Here is a 14,045-nt window from a genome sequence, read left to right on the forward strand (position 1 = left end):
AAGATAATGTTATTTCCTGGGTGTAATCAAGGACTTAATCTGGCCTTCAGAATGTCTGTTTGAGTTGCTGATGTGCAATATAGAAAAAGTCCAGTTTGGTTCTCAGATCTCAGGGTGGGTTTGCAAGGCTGGCAGATTACAAGTAAAAAAGACTTTTTTCCGCCCTAAGTGAGCCCATTTGTTAAAGAAACCCAGAGAGACTGTAAACACCGAACCCCACAATGTCATTTTTAGACTCCCCTTTCAGAGTAGAATTACATTTAAATTGATTACTTTTGTCAGTAGTTGCGCAGAAAAAGTAAACTAATATGAACCTTCACCTCCAGCCAATATTTGTTATCTGTAATTAAGTCCAATTTGTCTCTTGGTTTTAATTTTATCATAAAATGGTTACTTTTTAATGTTTCCATTAAAATGTCTATTCTTCCATCCCTTCCCCTCTTACACTGACTACCCAGTCTGTTGACTTTCCTATCATTTTACCTTTCAAGTGGATGGCAATATAGTTTTTTTTCTTCATTGAAGGAAGAGCACCTTGAATAACAGTCCACCTTTTTACTAAATATTTCCATGAGCTCTTGAAGAGATGTTGAATAGTTCTGAGTCAGTGGCTTAACCAGCCCTGGAAGTTCAGTCCACTGAAAGGTAGAGAGTTTTGAGCTTGGACATTACATACTTAGAAAAAAATCATGTTTTTACTAATAATATAATGCTATGCAGTCAAAGCATCTTTCATATGAGGATCTCAAAGCATTTGACCAACTTTAACTAACCATTTCTCACAGTACCCCTATCTGGTTGGTAACTATTCAGTTTCCTCTTGGTTTTGGAAATACTTCTCTGAATACCTGTCTACGCTAGAGGCATAGTACTTTAGTTGTGTGATAGTACAAAACTGATGTCCTAAACCTTTGCTTTTCCATTATAATGTTTGCATGTCTCCAGAAGCACAGCTTGCTAGCTGACTCTGGTCTGTATTCCCATTGCAGGTTTTTTCTCCTGTTTTTTTTTTCTTTAACATTTCTCCCTCTGTACCATTTTCTTCTTTTTTGATCAGGGTTTTGTGGAAAGAAATGGGGAATTGTAACAGGTGGCATATTGCTTAGGGGCTGGAGGGCCTGTGGCTGGCCCACCCTGATTACTAAACAGACACACCTGGGTTGGATCAGGTAATTCCCTACAAAGGGCAGCAGATGGCTGCAGTATAGAGTGAAGTGCAGGAAACTACAGGAAGTAAACAAGGTGTCTGTGGGAAAGATCCTTATAGCCGGGGGGGGGGGGGCATTAGCTAGAGTTAGAAACATAAGGCTCTAGCCATAGAGGGAGTGGCCTGCCATAGTAGAAAAGACTAGAGGCCTGGGAATAGGGTGTTGCTGGTAGTATAAGGAAACTGTGGCCAGAGAGCTGAGCTCCTGTCCCAAAGGACTAGGACTGGCAGCTTTGGGTGGAGCAGACTGGGCTGAAGGAAGAACTCCCTGTGTGGGAGAAGAACCTAGGGTGAGTGTGGACTTTATTTTGGGGATAGTATTGATTGTTTGTTTGAATCACTTTTGCTGTTAAACCTGCTTCAGGTGGGGGTGGTATTAGCCACAAGAGAGATGGTGTGGAACTTTTAAGGGGCTGATAAAAGGGCATCAACAAGGACAGGTTGCTTGCAAAGCAACTTCTGGCCATGATGGGGTGCTCAGCAAACTGCAGCCTGTCTACAAGAATGTTGAAATGGGAGAACAGAACTACTTGCTGTATACGACAGCTGAAACATGCTTGCATTATTGTTTCCTTTCTTGGTTGCTAGTAGTGATTGCTAGTTACCAAATGCACCCTAAAGCTATGTGATTTAATACTCTCTTCTGATTAGAGAAGAGTGTTTCCTCTAAACAATGTTTTTTTGCATTTGTATAATTGGCTGCCCTAAATGTTCTTGTAAAAGGGAAACTTGTTAAATGCATAATCTGTCTCTCCATCCATCCAGGCTGGTCCTTATTACTGTAGTAACAGAGTAGCTGTACAACATAACCCCTCTCTACGTATGTACATTCACAGCCATTGGCTTAAGAGAGTTTCGTTTGATGAAATGTGGTCTGTTTGGTAAACACACAATAAATCCTATAAAGAGAGCTCTTTTTCCCTAAATTACTACCTTTTGGTGCTCTGGAATCAGCTGATTTGTTCTTTTATCGGATATTTACTTAAGCTGTATTATTCTGCTCTTGCATATGTTTAATGCTTTATGGTGGGGTGGCGTGCAAAAATGTATCTTGGCAACTGGGCTCACATGTAACTTCTGTTAATTGGTCTGTATCATTGGTTAACTAATTAGTTTCAAAATGTTATCATTTTTACACTTTACCTCTGCAGAAAATCAGTGGAAAGATCTTGTGGAAAAACTCTAATAGAATAGCCTGTTCTTATGAGGCAGCTGGAGTTCCCTTGGCTTAGAAGAGAGGGTACTGCTGGCAAAATATATTGCCAAAAGAGCCTTTCATCTCTGAAATTTACTGTCTCATCCCCTTGATCCAGCATAGCTCAAATGTGTTGACCTTCAGCATCTTTCTGAACAGACAACTTGAGGAGGATTAAAATATAAAAGGATGGGGATTCTCAGGGGAATTTGACCGGGGTATGTGTGTTTTGATATGTCTTGTTGCCTTGTGTTCGTATAGAGGTGGGGGAATGTGCTTTGATTGTTTGGATTCTGTCATGATTTTTTTTAAAAAAATCTTATTTCTAACTGATGGCAGGAGTGTCTGGGATAGCCGTGTTTGTTTCAATCCAAATAAATAAGATATCGCCTTCTATCGGTTCCCAGAGCTATAAATCAAACTCATCATTTCTATGCTCATGAAAGGGGGCAGAATTACTGTAAAGGAAGGTAAATATATTTTAAATAGTGTCTTGGGAAGCAGTAAAGCACAATATTTCCAGTCTTGAAATCTATGGAGATGTTTGTTTAAATGAGATCTGCTCCAGACGTCACTGAAATCAATAGGAGTTTTGCAGCACTGACACATCTCAGGTTGCCAGGCATCTGGTTTTCAATCAGAACGCCCGGTCAAAAAGGGATCGTGGCGGCTCCAATCAGCACCGCTGAGCAGGCCGTTAAAAGTCTAGTCAGCAGCATAGCAGAGCTAAGGCAGGCTCCTTCCCTACTCTGGTTCCACGTGGTTCCCAGAAGCAGCTGGCATGTCCAGCTCAAAGGCCTGGAGTTGTTTCCTGCACCCTGAACCCCTCATTTCTGGCCTCCCCACAGAGCCTGAACCTCCACTTGGAGCCCTCGCCTACTTCCACACCCACCCTGATGAAAATGAGCAAGGGTGAGGGAGAGTGAGCACTAGAGAGAGGAGCGGGAACGTAGTGAGTGGGGGGCCTCAAAGAAGAGGTGGGGAAATCAGAAAGTTAGCAACCCTTGTCAACTGTATGTGAATTTAATGATCCTATTTGGCACTTGCGTACTACAGTGATGAGCACTGTAGTAATTCCCAAGATAAATGGACAGATTTCAATAAAAGTAGGATAACGCCCACATTTTGCAGCTATTTTAAAAACTCATATCTATCTCTGTTCTTCCCCGCCCCCCCCCCCTTGCCTGTACTTTTTGCCCACTGAGGAGAATTTGCAGACTGTAATGGTGGACGTGTTCTGTAGTTTTTGTTTTATTTTGTAATAGCTTTCTATTTGTTTCCTTCTGATATCACAAAAGTGTTTTTTGCAGACTTTGGCAGATAACCAATTTAAATAGTGAATATCTGATGGAAAAGGTTTTATGAATACAAATCTCCACAAAAGGTGAGCAGGCTTTAGTAGAGCGAGACGGTCTCTCTTTTTTTTTTTTTTTTTTTTTTTTTTTTTTTTAAATAGTGCCATCAAATCATTACTTTCCATTTGTTTCTTAATGTAATGGTATATTCTGTAAATATTGTTGCTGCTGACAAGAACATCAATTCCTGTTGTTCATGAAGACTGCTCGGTATTCTAACAATAAATAGCAAGCTGCAGGAACAATCACTTGAATGTTTATTTCTTAACATATATGCCCTCTTGCAAAAGAGACAGATGCAACTGATGTTTACCAAATAATGCTTTTGGGAAAAGGTCTGACTTTAACAGAGAGAGAGAGCTCTTTAAATATAATTTTTTTATTTATGCATTAGCCCAATGTTTGCCTAAGGGGAAAAATGGTTTGGAAAATGGGAATTGTCTGTGGGTGGCTTTTTTGGGGGGGGGAGGGGGGTTTGGATAAAATTATGAAGTTAGTGGTTGAAGGGAACAGTCGTCGTGACGAAGACGTTGTGGTTCCTGGAGTGAGTCAGGACCACAGGGTGAGAGGAGGATAGGAGAGGCACCACCTGCAGAGGGTGCAACAACTGGCAGAGCTAATCCCCAGGTCAACCAGCAGGAGGGGCCACTGTGATGAGTGGAACCTGTGATAGCACCTGTGCATGTGCTCCACTTAAAGCATGCAAGTAGTTCAATGCATGACTCAGTTTGATGCATATAAGTGGTTGCAGAGTCAGTGTCTTAGTCAACATACAGCAACTTCTCACTTAAAGTCATCCCAGTTAATGTTGTTACATTGCTGGTCAGTTAGGGAACATGCTCATTTAAAGTTGTGCAATGCTCCCTTATAACGTTGTTTGGCAGCCACCTGCTTTGTTCACTGCTTACAGGAAGAGCAGCCCGTTGCAGCGAGCTGGTGGGGGCTTGGAATCGGAGTGGACCACCAGCCCTCCCATCAGCTGCCCGCTCCCCTAAGTTCCCTGTGCAGCAGCCACCCAGCAAACTATCAATTGCGGGCAGTTCAGCTGTCCCTCCCCCCCACCGCCATGTGCTGCTCCTGCCCTCTGCCTTGGAGCTACTCCCCAGAGCCTTCTGCTTGCTGTGGGGGAGGAAAAGAGGGGGGGCTAGTGTCTGTGTCCCCCTGCTCCTGCACCCTGCTTACCACATAACAGGGCTCAGGACAGAGGGAGCTTGCTGGCCACAGCTGCTGTCTCAACTTCCTGATCTGATTAAAAAGGCAATGTACCTAGAGTGGTGTCAGTGTACTTAAAGGGGTAATGTGCATCTCTCTCTCACACACAGGGTGCGGATCTGTCTCTGTCTGCCATGCTGTCTCCGCTCCCTCCATTCGTGCTGCCTTGTAGAGTGTGAGGCTACATTAACAACAATGTGTTAATCCTTGAGGGCTCAGCTGAAAGTTCATCATTTAGCAGTAAGTTATTTCCTGGGAAATATTCTACCCTCTTCTACCCTCTAACTTCACCACTTCAACCAAGCTTCACAATCATCATTGCTATATACAGTATTAAATTGTTTAAAACTTTGTGTGTGTATATACATAGACACACTTTTTGTCTGGTGAAAAAAATTTCCCTGGAACCTAACCCCCCCACTTGCATTAATTCTTATGGAGAAATTGGATTTGCTTAACATAGTTTCACGTAGTCGCATTTTTCAGGAACAGAACTACAATATTAAGTGAAGAGTTACTGTAATAATTAATTGGTGTAAAGAACAAATTAGTATTAACTCTTTATCAATATTGCTGGCACGTTTTCATTAATGAGGGCTGAGATCGTCCAAAGAGCTGCAGAGGGGTTAGAAGTACGGGCAGAAAATAGCAAAACGAATTCCTTCTTGGGGGCAGAAATGCAAACTTAATTTATTTGTGGGGAAACCACCTGAAACTCAAGCAGGAGAAGCTTGGAAAGCACTAATGCTGTAGGAGCCCTAAGAATAACAGCGATTGTGTCATGGTCCAAAAAAAATCAAAAGAAGTCAGTCTCTGGACTGGATGCAAAGAGACTATGTACAGAAGGAAAGTAACTTTCTCCATGTGGCTCTGGTGAGAGCTCACTCAGAATAATGTACTTGCTTCTGGGCATCTCCGTACCAGACACTGACAAAATAGAGGGAACTCAGAAAAAATTCATAAAAAAATCAGCAAAGATAAAGAGCATAAGACATCTCCTTGCAGGGTTCTGTGCAGGGCAGATACAACAGTGTATCCTGTGAACACCCAGAGGCATTTTTTCCCAGAGGCAGAATGCCTTCTGGTGCTTCCCTTGGCATGGTACGGCTCTGAGCTGCCTCTTGCTGCAGGCCTACAAGGCACCATTGAGCTCTACATAAGCAGCTTGATATCTGAGTATTCCTCAAAGGCAGAGCACAAGGTTATGCCTGCTGCACCACTCTTGGAGACGATGCCACATACAAGCCTATGTGTGTCTCATGCTCCTTGCTCTGCCACACCCACCCCGTTATTCACCTGGCTCTGGGCCTAGCCAGAATGTGGCCCAAACAAATTACTGTTCATAAGGGCTTCTGTCTGGGAGCAAAAAAAAAAAAACTCTCCAAAGGCTAGTACATGGATGCTGAGGAAAAAGGTTGACTCTCTTTTAGTCAATCTCCTGGCCCAATGCTGGGGTGTACTGAGCACCCCAACTCTGACGAAAATCTTTGGCAGTTGCAGGTGCTTATAACCTTTTAGGATTTGATCCAAGTCAATAAAAACTTGGGGTTATAACCCAACAGTGCAGATTTCCAAAGGAAAGCCACAGATGGATTACAGCTGAATGAAGCAGCTGTAGCTTCTCAGGGTATGTCTACACTGCAGTCGGGATGTGTGATTGCAGCACCTGTAGGTGTACCCATGGAAGCTTTGCTCTAGCTGAGCAATACTCAGACATCAGTGGTTCAGGAGCCTAATTAGCAATCAACATTACCCAAAACAGCCACAAGAGGGTGAATTCATTTTTTTCTCTTACTGTAATACTAGTCACATTTAAACCCTGTGATGGGGAATATTTAACTTTTTTTTATATATAATTCTTATGACCAAGTTAATAACTAACTTGGTTAACATAGTAAAAACATCCTGATTGGTGGTTAATTAAATCAACCAGTGTTTTAATATGTGCTCCGAAGAGCCCAGGCAACTCAAAGAGCTGCTCCTGAGCCTCAGTCTGAGTTAGGATGACCACCTTTTCAAAAGACAAAAGTGGGACACGTGCAGGAGCTCCGCCCCCCACCTAGCCAGGCCAGAAGCCACAGCTGGGCTTTGGTAAGAGCTGCTTGTGGAGCCCGAGACCCTTCACCCGCCCTAGGCGGTGGGCCAGGGTGTCCGAGAGCAGTACCCACCCCCTGGGGCACAATGACCAAGGCAGGTGAAGGGTCTGGGGCTCCCCACAGCAGCCTATGCTCCCTGGGTAGCTCTTGCCATAGCCTGGCCAAGATGGGGTGGGAGAAGAGCAGGGTCAGCACCTCATGGCAAGGGGTGGCTAAAGCTACCTCAGCAGTGCTCCTCCCCCCACTGGAAGAGGCTGGCACCAGCCCTGAGCCTCAGGCAGGCACAGAGAGATGCCTCAGGGACAAATGCTCTCCAGAATCATTCAGCCCAGGACTGGGACTTGAACTCTGGAGTTTGGGACTGTCCTGCCCTATTCAGGATGGGTGGTCACCCTAGTCTGAGTATCACTGATCTAGCTCTTCAAAACTAATTTGAGTAGCAGTAGTAATGAGGCTGTGGTAGCATGAGCTGTGGCCCTTTGAGTATGTACCCAGGGTCCTGGACTAGTAGTGCTAGTCCATGCAGCCACATGTGCTGCCACGGCTTTGTTATTACTGCTCAAGCTAGCTTTGATCTTCAAATCAAAGCTAGCTTAGATATGTCTACATGTGCTACAACCCCATAAGCTCAGTAGAAGGCACTGAGGGTATAGAGCATTGCTGTCAAGGGTGAGGAGGCTTGCTGCAGCACATTCTTCAGGAGGCAGGCTCGCTGGGGAATGCAGAAGGACCTCTGTGTGCCATGGAGGGAACTGCTCCTTGCTTAGTTGCTCGGGAATGTGTAGGGGTGTAGACTGCTTTATGGGAGGCTTTTAGTGTTTTTGCTAGGTTTCCAGCTCCACCCCCTTGAAATTGGCCTAAAATCCCTTCCTCCCTTTGTTTCCAGCATACTCTGTCCCCTCCTGCTGGTCTTCCCATCCTCCTTGCCAGTGAGGACCTGTGGGGTGGTCGTTACTGACATGGTTTCAGCTAAGTGGAGTGTGGCGATTTATTAAATAACATAATGCAAAGATGTATAAACCTGGTAAGAAAGCAGCTGTAGAGAGGCTTACAAAGTTGGGGCACAGGATTCTATGCTGGAGTTTGAGGCCAGACTCCACCTACCTGTTTGGCGGGGAGAAGAGTTCCTTTTGAACTGAGGGAGAGGAGAACGTGGATGGGCTGACTAGGGCTGGAATGATCGTCTAGAGCTCAGAAGAAACTTTTGGTGGACTGTCCAGGCTCCAGGGACTGACACCACTGCACAGTCAGGGAAACTCCTAGACTGACAGCAACATAGATAGTACTCTAAATCCCTGTTAAAGCTGCTGAGGCTTTTTGTTTTCCTTGTCTGATGTCTGCACTCCCAGTGGAATGGGATATACCTTTTAGCAAATTTGGATTTTGCAATTGGAAAAAATTTACTGTCAAGGCAAAAGTTTTTAATCAAACATGAAAACTGCTTAGTCCACTTTAATACAATGGCTGATTAGACTGCAGCAAAGAAAAGAGAAGCTAGAGGTAACTTTGCTGGATTGTCACAGAAATGTAAATCAGGGTCCAGATACTCCAAGAGGAGAACAGGGGGTCTGAACCCCAAAGAATATGCAATTGAATCAACAGTTTGTATACAATGGTATAGTGTGTAAGTATTTCAAGCAAGGTTTCTTATGGAAACTTTTAATGTTCTGAACCTGATGGTTATTATGAGAAATATACACAACCAGTGGTTACAAACTTATGTATGTGTATATAAAATCAGGCTCCTAATTTGTGCTGCAACGTTCCGCTCCACTGTGCTTCATGTCCCTGTAGCAATTAGGCTGGGAGGGGTCACTTCCCCAACTGGACAATGAAGCTAGCTCCAAGTACCTATCATTGCACAACCCAAAAGAAGACAATGATGAACCACTAACATTAATGGAAAAACATCGAAACAACCTGAAACTGAAAAGAGAACCCTAGTCATCGAAAACTAAGAGGAGGAAACTTTCCCAGCCTGAATAACCATGAGTCACTATGCCAAGTGGTAGGAGACTTTTAAAAATAGGCTCTTCAGCACCTATAAACTTTAAATCCCTTATCTTGAGGAAAGCTCCAAAACTTGATGTGGTAGATCCACAATACAATTTTACTAATTTTATTTGTTTGCTCAATATCAATGAATTATACATTTGATTATACTTTGTCATTTACTTTTTCATATCCTACAATTGCTGCTTTGGTATCGTCCTCACAAATTGAAAGAAACCGGTACTACTTCAACACCTGAACAGAAATTCACTAGTTGGCGATGATAAATGAGTTACCTCTGAGAGGAGATCAAGGTAGCATAACCTTCAAGGATGTAGATCTTACGCTGAACAACTCATAAGTAAGCTGATGAAGATTCCTGAAGTTTACTGCAGGACAAGATCCAAAATTCAAGGATGCTCTAGAAACCATTCTGAAAAATGCAAAGTATGCTTCTGCTGAAATTCTTGGATTAGATATTGAGAAGATGATGAAAGTTGAAATGGCTGTATTTAAGCCACCAAAAAAAAAGAAATTGTAAAGAATTTGAAGAAGCTCTAGGTCCTGCCAAGGAATTAAAGGAAGTTTTCCCATGTAGTTTTGGAATGTTCAGTGGTCTTGTTCCTTGGAGCATCAATTGCAGCTTTGAGAATTCCTGTTCTTGTTTGAAAAGAACTCTGTCACACTTGAAGGATAAGCATGGCCCATTTGGGGGGAGGAGGAGAGAGTAAGTAACTTAGTCTTCTGTCCTGTGACTTGACTTCAGAATGGCACCTGGATGTCTTTGAGGAAGAACTTGAATGCCATTATCCAAGAAGACTTCAGCTTTAGTTGTATGAACAGTATTTAATTTAAACAACACACTCATGTTAAGATCTGTATTTCTGAATCTTTGACTTTTTTGAGTAATTGAATGTTATGCTGAACAATCACAAATTGAAATTTTGTTTTTTAAAAAAAGTGTTGTGACCTGAGACTTTCACTAAGTACATGCAGTTTGCCTTCACGCACCCTCATGTCAGTGTCTTAGTTACAGGGCCTCTGCTCGTGAGAAGTGCTGAGCTCCTTTGACACCCCCCGACCCCAGGGAGCTAGGCATATCTCTTGCAGGGAGCTGGCCAGCCTCAGAGATGGCTTCTTACATTCCCAGACAGTCAGGGGAGACTGGGAGCCCCCCTTAATTTCAGTGGCTGATCAGCCCTTAACAAGATTAGGCCCATGGTTCATAAGTAGAAACATTTTGAATGTCATAGACGGGCAGAATGAATAACTTTTAAGTTTGGTGCATGTTGCTTGATGAGTAATGGCCAGCAGCGCTAATCATGATGAATAAATATTCTTATGTGGCTGTTTTGCGGTGATGCTGCAATTTTTTCCATTACCAATAGAGGCTGTAAAAGATGAGTAGCAGAGATAAGCAGACAGTGAGACACTCCTCTCAGTGAAGCATTCCCTACCATTCAGCACTGCTGATCTGGTTGATATGGGAGTCTACTGATATTTTATTCTGCTATTCAATCTTTAAATGGATGCCAGATATTCAAAAATACTTTCTGCAAGACATTTGTTTCATGCTGCATCTACTGCTCGGATTTTCTGGCTGCAGTGGGATTGCAAGTCAATATTTTAGTTGGAAAATGAAAATAGCTGCCATTCTACCAATAGTCAGGTGTAGAAAAATTTGTGAATAACGGCACTACTAACTACCGCCTTTATATCACAGGTCCCATTGTGGTTTTTAGCGCATCAAATATTTTTTTGTTCACCCCTCTTCCTCCCCCCACAATAACATAATTATCAAATTAAGTACCAATTCTGTGATACATTTGTGGAGCAGCACCTTCCTCAGGTGATTAGTCCCAAATACTTTGATGGGGCTATGCAAGTAAATATAGTGCTATTAATCAGGGGGGAGATTGGTGGCAAAATCATGCTGTTGGCAGTGTCATCCTTCACGTTCTTCACTATCACAGTGAATGTTTGTATAACTTCCATTTTCTTGGGTTTTTTCATTGTACCATTGTGTCATTTCAGGTGGACAGAGGGCTGGCCACCCCCTAGATCCTCAAACAGGGCTGTGTGTGGTGGAGGGGTGTGTGTGGGTGGTTTTTTTTAAAATACCTTGTCCACAGCCAGGAAGATGGAAGGGTGGGTGCTGAGAAATGTAAATGTTCATGAGCTGTGAATTCCTCAAGCAAATACATATCCTTAAAACAAAGGATAAGCAAGCTTATTCTACTTATCAGACAGATTTTTGCAAGCATAAGATCTCATTAGCAGAACAAAAATGGTATCACAAGGCATCTGGTGGTATTGAGAGATCCTCTCCCTACCATGTCTTCTGTGAAATGCACTGTAGTTATGTTTTAAGCATCGGGGGAAATCCTTATGGAAATAGTACTATTCCTTCATTAAGATGAAATGTTTAGATGGACTGGGGAAACCCTGTTAACTGTAAAATTGACATCATTTTTGCTTGAACTCTGTGCCAGAGAGACTTCTACTTTTGGGGTCCATATGGGTGGCAAGCCAGTAAAAGCTGTTCAGAATAGTGCTTCTTAATGATATACAGCAGAGCTCTTTTCATGAGCTGCAATAAGTAAGATGCATCACTCTGAAGATCTATATCTTTGACAAGTAAACTCCTTCTCCACTTTTAACTTTTTTTTTATGTTAAGGTTGCAGTAGTGGGATGCTTAAAGACATGTAAACACTTTTAAATTTTGTTTAAAAAAAAAATTGAAGCTGTAAAAATTAAAATTTGGCAACTATTCACTTAGTTGATACTTTAAGCAAGGGCACTCTCTGGAAATATAAGTAGGAATATGAAAGACCTGCAGTTTACGTGGGGCCACAGCACACAAGATGCATAAGTAAAGACATCAGAGGAAGAATGAAAACGTTAGATTTCTTCTCTGGACCAAGAGAATAGTTTCAATGGCCCGATACCAACTACATTTAGAATTTTTCTGGAGTCCAAGGTACAGTTTGAGTGGAGGGGTCCTTCTTGCAAATATTTTGCAGACTACTCTTGGCCAATCTGATGAAGGACCTCTTTCTGATTTGGCCAAACTGGACAAGAGTCCCTTTGTCCCTTAGCTGTTCAACAAGGTTTGCTATTGAGCAACAAAAGGACTTGCTCTTCAACTTTCCTGTTCTGTAGATCAGCAAGTACAAGCAACCAGTGCTGGGGATTTACACAGATACCAAAAGATATTTATAAACTATAACTTGAATTGATGCAACATTCAGAGCAGCAATTGACCTACAGGCAAGAGAAGAAATTGCTGGGTGTGTTTTGGGGGGGAGTGGAGGATGATAGGGTTAGATCAAGAAAACTGAATTTACCGCTTTAAGTTCTGGGTGGAATAAACTACTTGTTCCTACCTAAAAAACAATACTTATGATACAAGCACAGAGACTTACTCAGCCATATTTATTCAAAACCATTCTCACCACTGGCTAGCGGTTTAATTCACTTTTACATCACTCCACTTCAGAATTAAATAAAAAATAACACTCATGATCTTCAGTAGACACATGCAAAGTTTACATTAGGTTTGCCCTTTTAACATATTACTGTTTTAATGACCATATGAAAATACAGCTGTATAGTTGTTTTTGTATTAAATTCCTTTCTGCTTGTAGTAACTGTAATGCTGTATAATAAACAAAACGCACACGTTCTCTCTAAGGAGTCTGTTTATGGGGTTCCCCTAATACTTGTTCAGCTATTTGTGGCCTGTTACAGATAGTATCACACACAGCTTCTGCTCTCACTGGCTTGCAGATTACTCCTTTTAATGAATTCTTGTTCATCTGGTAACATAGTGCTTCCACCAGATTCCTTAATTCTGTCCCTTTGGTTGTCTGTCTTCAGCTGGCAAATCTAATGAAGCTGCAGTTTTTGTAAGTTTTTCATTGTTGGATATTTGCCATTAAAATCCCTACTCTTTAGTCTCATGTTCCTCTGATTCCAACTAATGCATCTGTACTTTTTTTTTTTTTTAAATATATTCTCTATTTGCTATGTACTTAACTGTAGCAGGCTTCTGTCTGCCAACTGAGCTTTGGAAACAGTGACTTGCTTAGCTTAAGAATTTCAGCAGATATGTCCCATAATGCAATTTTTGATTTTTTCTTTTGGTCTGCTTCCTCAATCTTCATTTCTAACTTCTAAATTAGTCTTGTCTGTCTAGGATTAGAAGCTGTGGTATGTGGTTTTTAATTCTCCTCTAAATGAATCCCATTGTTCTTTATAAAATCTATTAACTGATAATGCTGCGTACGGAGGAACAATTTTGCCCTTAAAGTAATTAACTTCAATGGTAAAATATAGTAACCGATGATAGAAAGCACAGTGAAACTGAAACTAGACCAAATTACAAAGGTCCATTTTTATCTACTTCTTCTGCTCAAGAGAAGAATATCACCAGGGCTTCATACTCTAGTGTCTTCACAATCAATAGCTGATCCAATTCAAGGTCTTGATAAACCTCTGAAAAAGACAGGGTCCATCTCCCTCAAAGAGAACATGGTGTAGAGGTGGGTCCAAAAATATTGCAGACCATACCCAAGGATAAAGCTTGTCAAAACTAGGGCTAGTGCATTCTTGACTGTAGAACTCTCTGCCAAAGGTTAAATTCACCCAAGCTTTTGCTTAATAGTTGAGGTGACACACTGGAGTGCTTGCTTCCCCAAGCAGATATCCCTCATGCCCCTGAAACATAAATAACCTACAAAATTGGACTCCTCCACAGATTGAGAAGGGAAATATTTCTTTAGATAGAAAAATGCTGGAACTTAAAACCATTCAGGGTGTTGACTGATATATGGCACACTACAAATGCAAAGTCTTAGGTGCAGATATAACACAGTATGCCATATACCTCATAAAATACAGGAGGAGTTTAGGGTGGTAGGATGTAATCCTCAAATCAGAATTGTGACAAGACTGCCAAGGTTTAGCAGCCTTAACTTGTATTTAA

The 14,045-nt window shown here is 42.0% G+C and overlaps 1 long non-coding RNA gene across 1 annotated transcript; it reads left to right on the forward strand.

Moving 5' to 3' along the window:
* The first annotated feature begins 605 nt into the window (after positions 1-605).
* Positions 606-12,788, forward strand: LOC119840964. Its single transcript, XR_006275110.1, has 3 exons — positions 606-1,497; positions 5,080-5,209; positions 9,292-12,788. It is a non-coding gene; the product is annotated as an uncharacterized LOC119840964 (long non-coding RNA).
* Positions 12,789-14,045: the final 1,257 nt, after the last annotated feature.

The sequence above is a fragment of the Dermochelys coriacea genome, chromosome 12 (genome assembly GCF_009764565.3).
Source record: "Dermochelys coriacea isolate rDerCor1 chromosome 12, rDerCor1.pri.v4, whole genome shotgun sequence".
Classification (NCBI taxonomy): Eukaryota; Metazoa; Chordata; order Testudines; family Dermochelyidae; genus Dermochelys; species Dermochelys coriacea.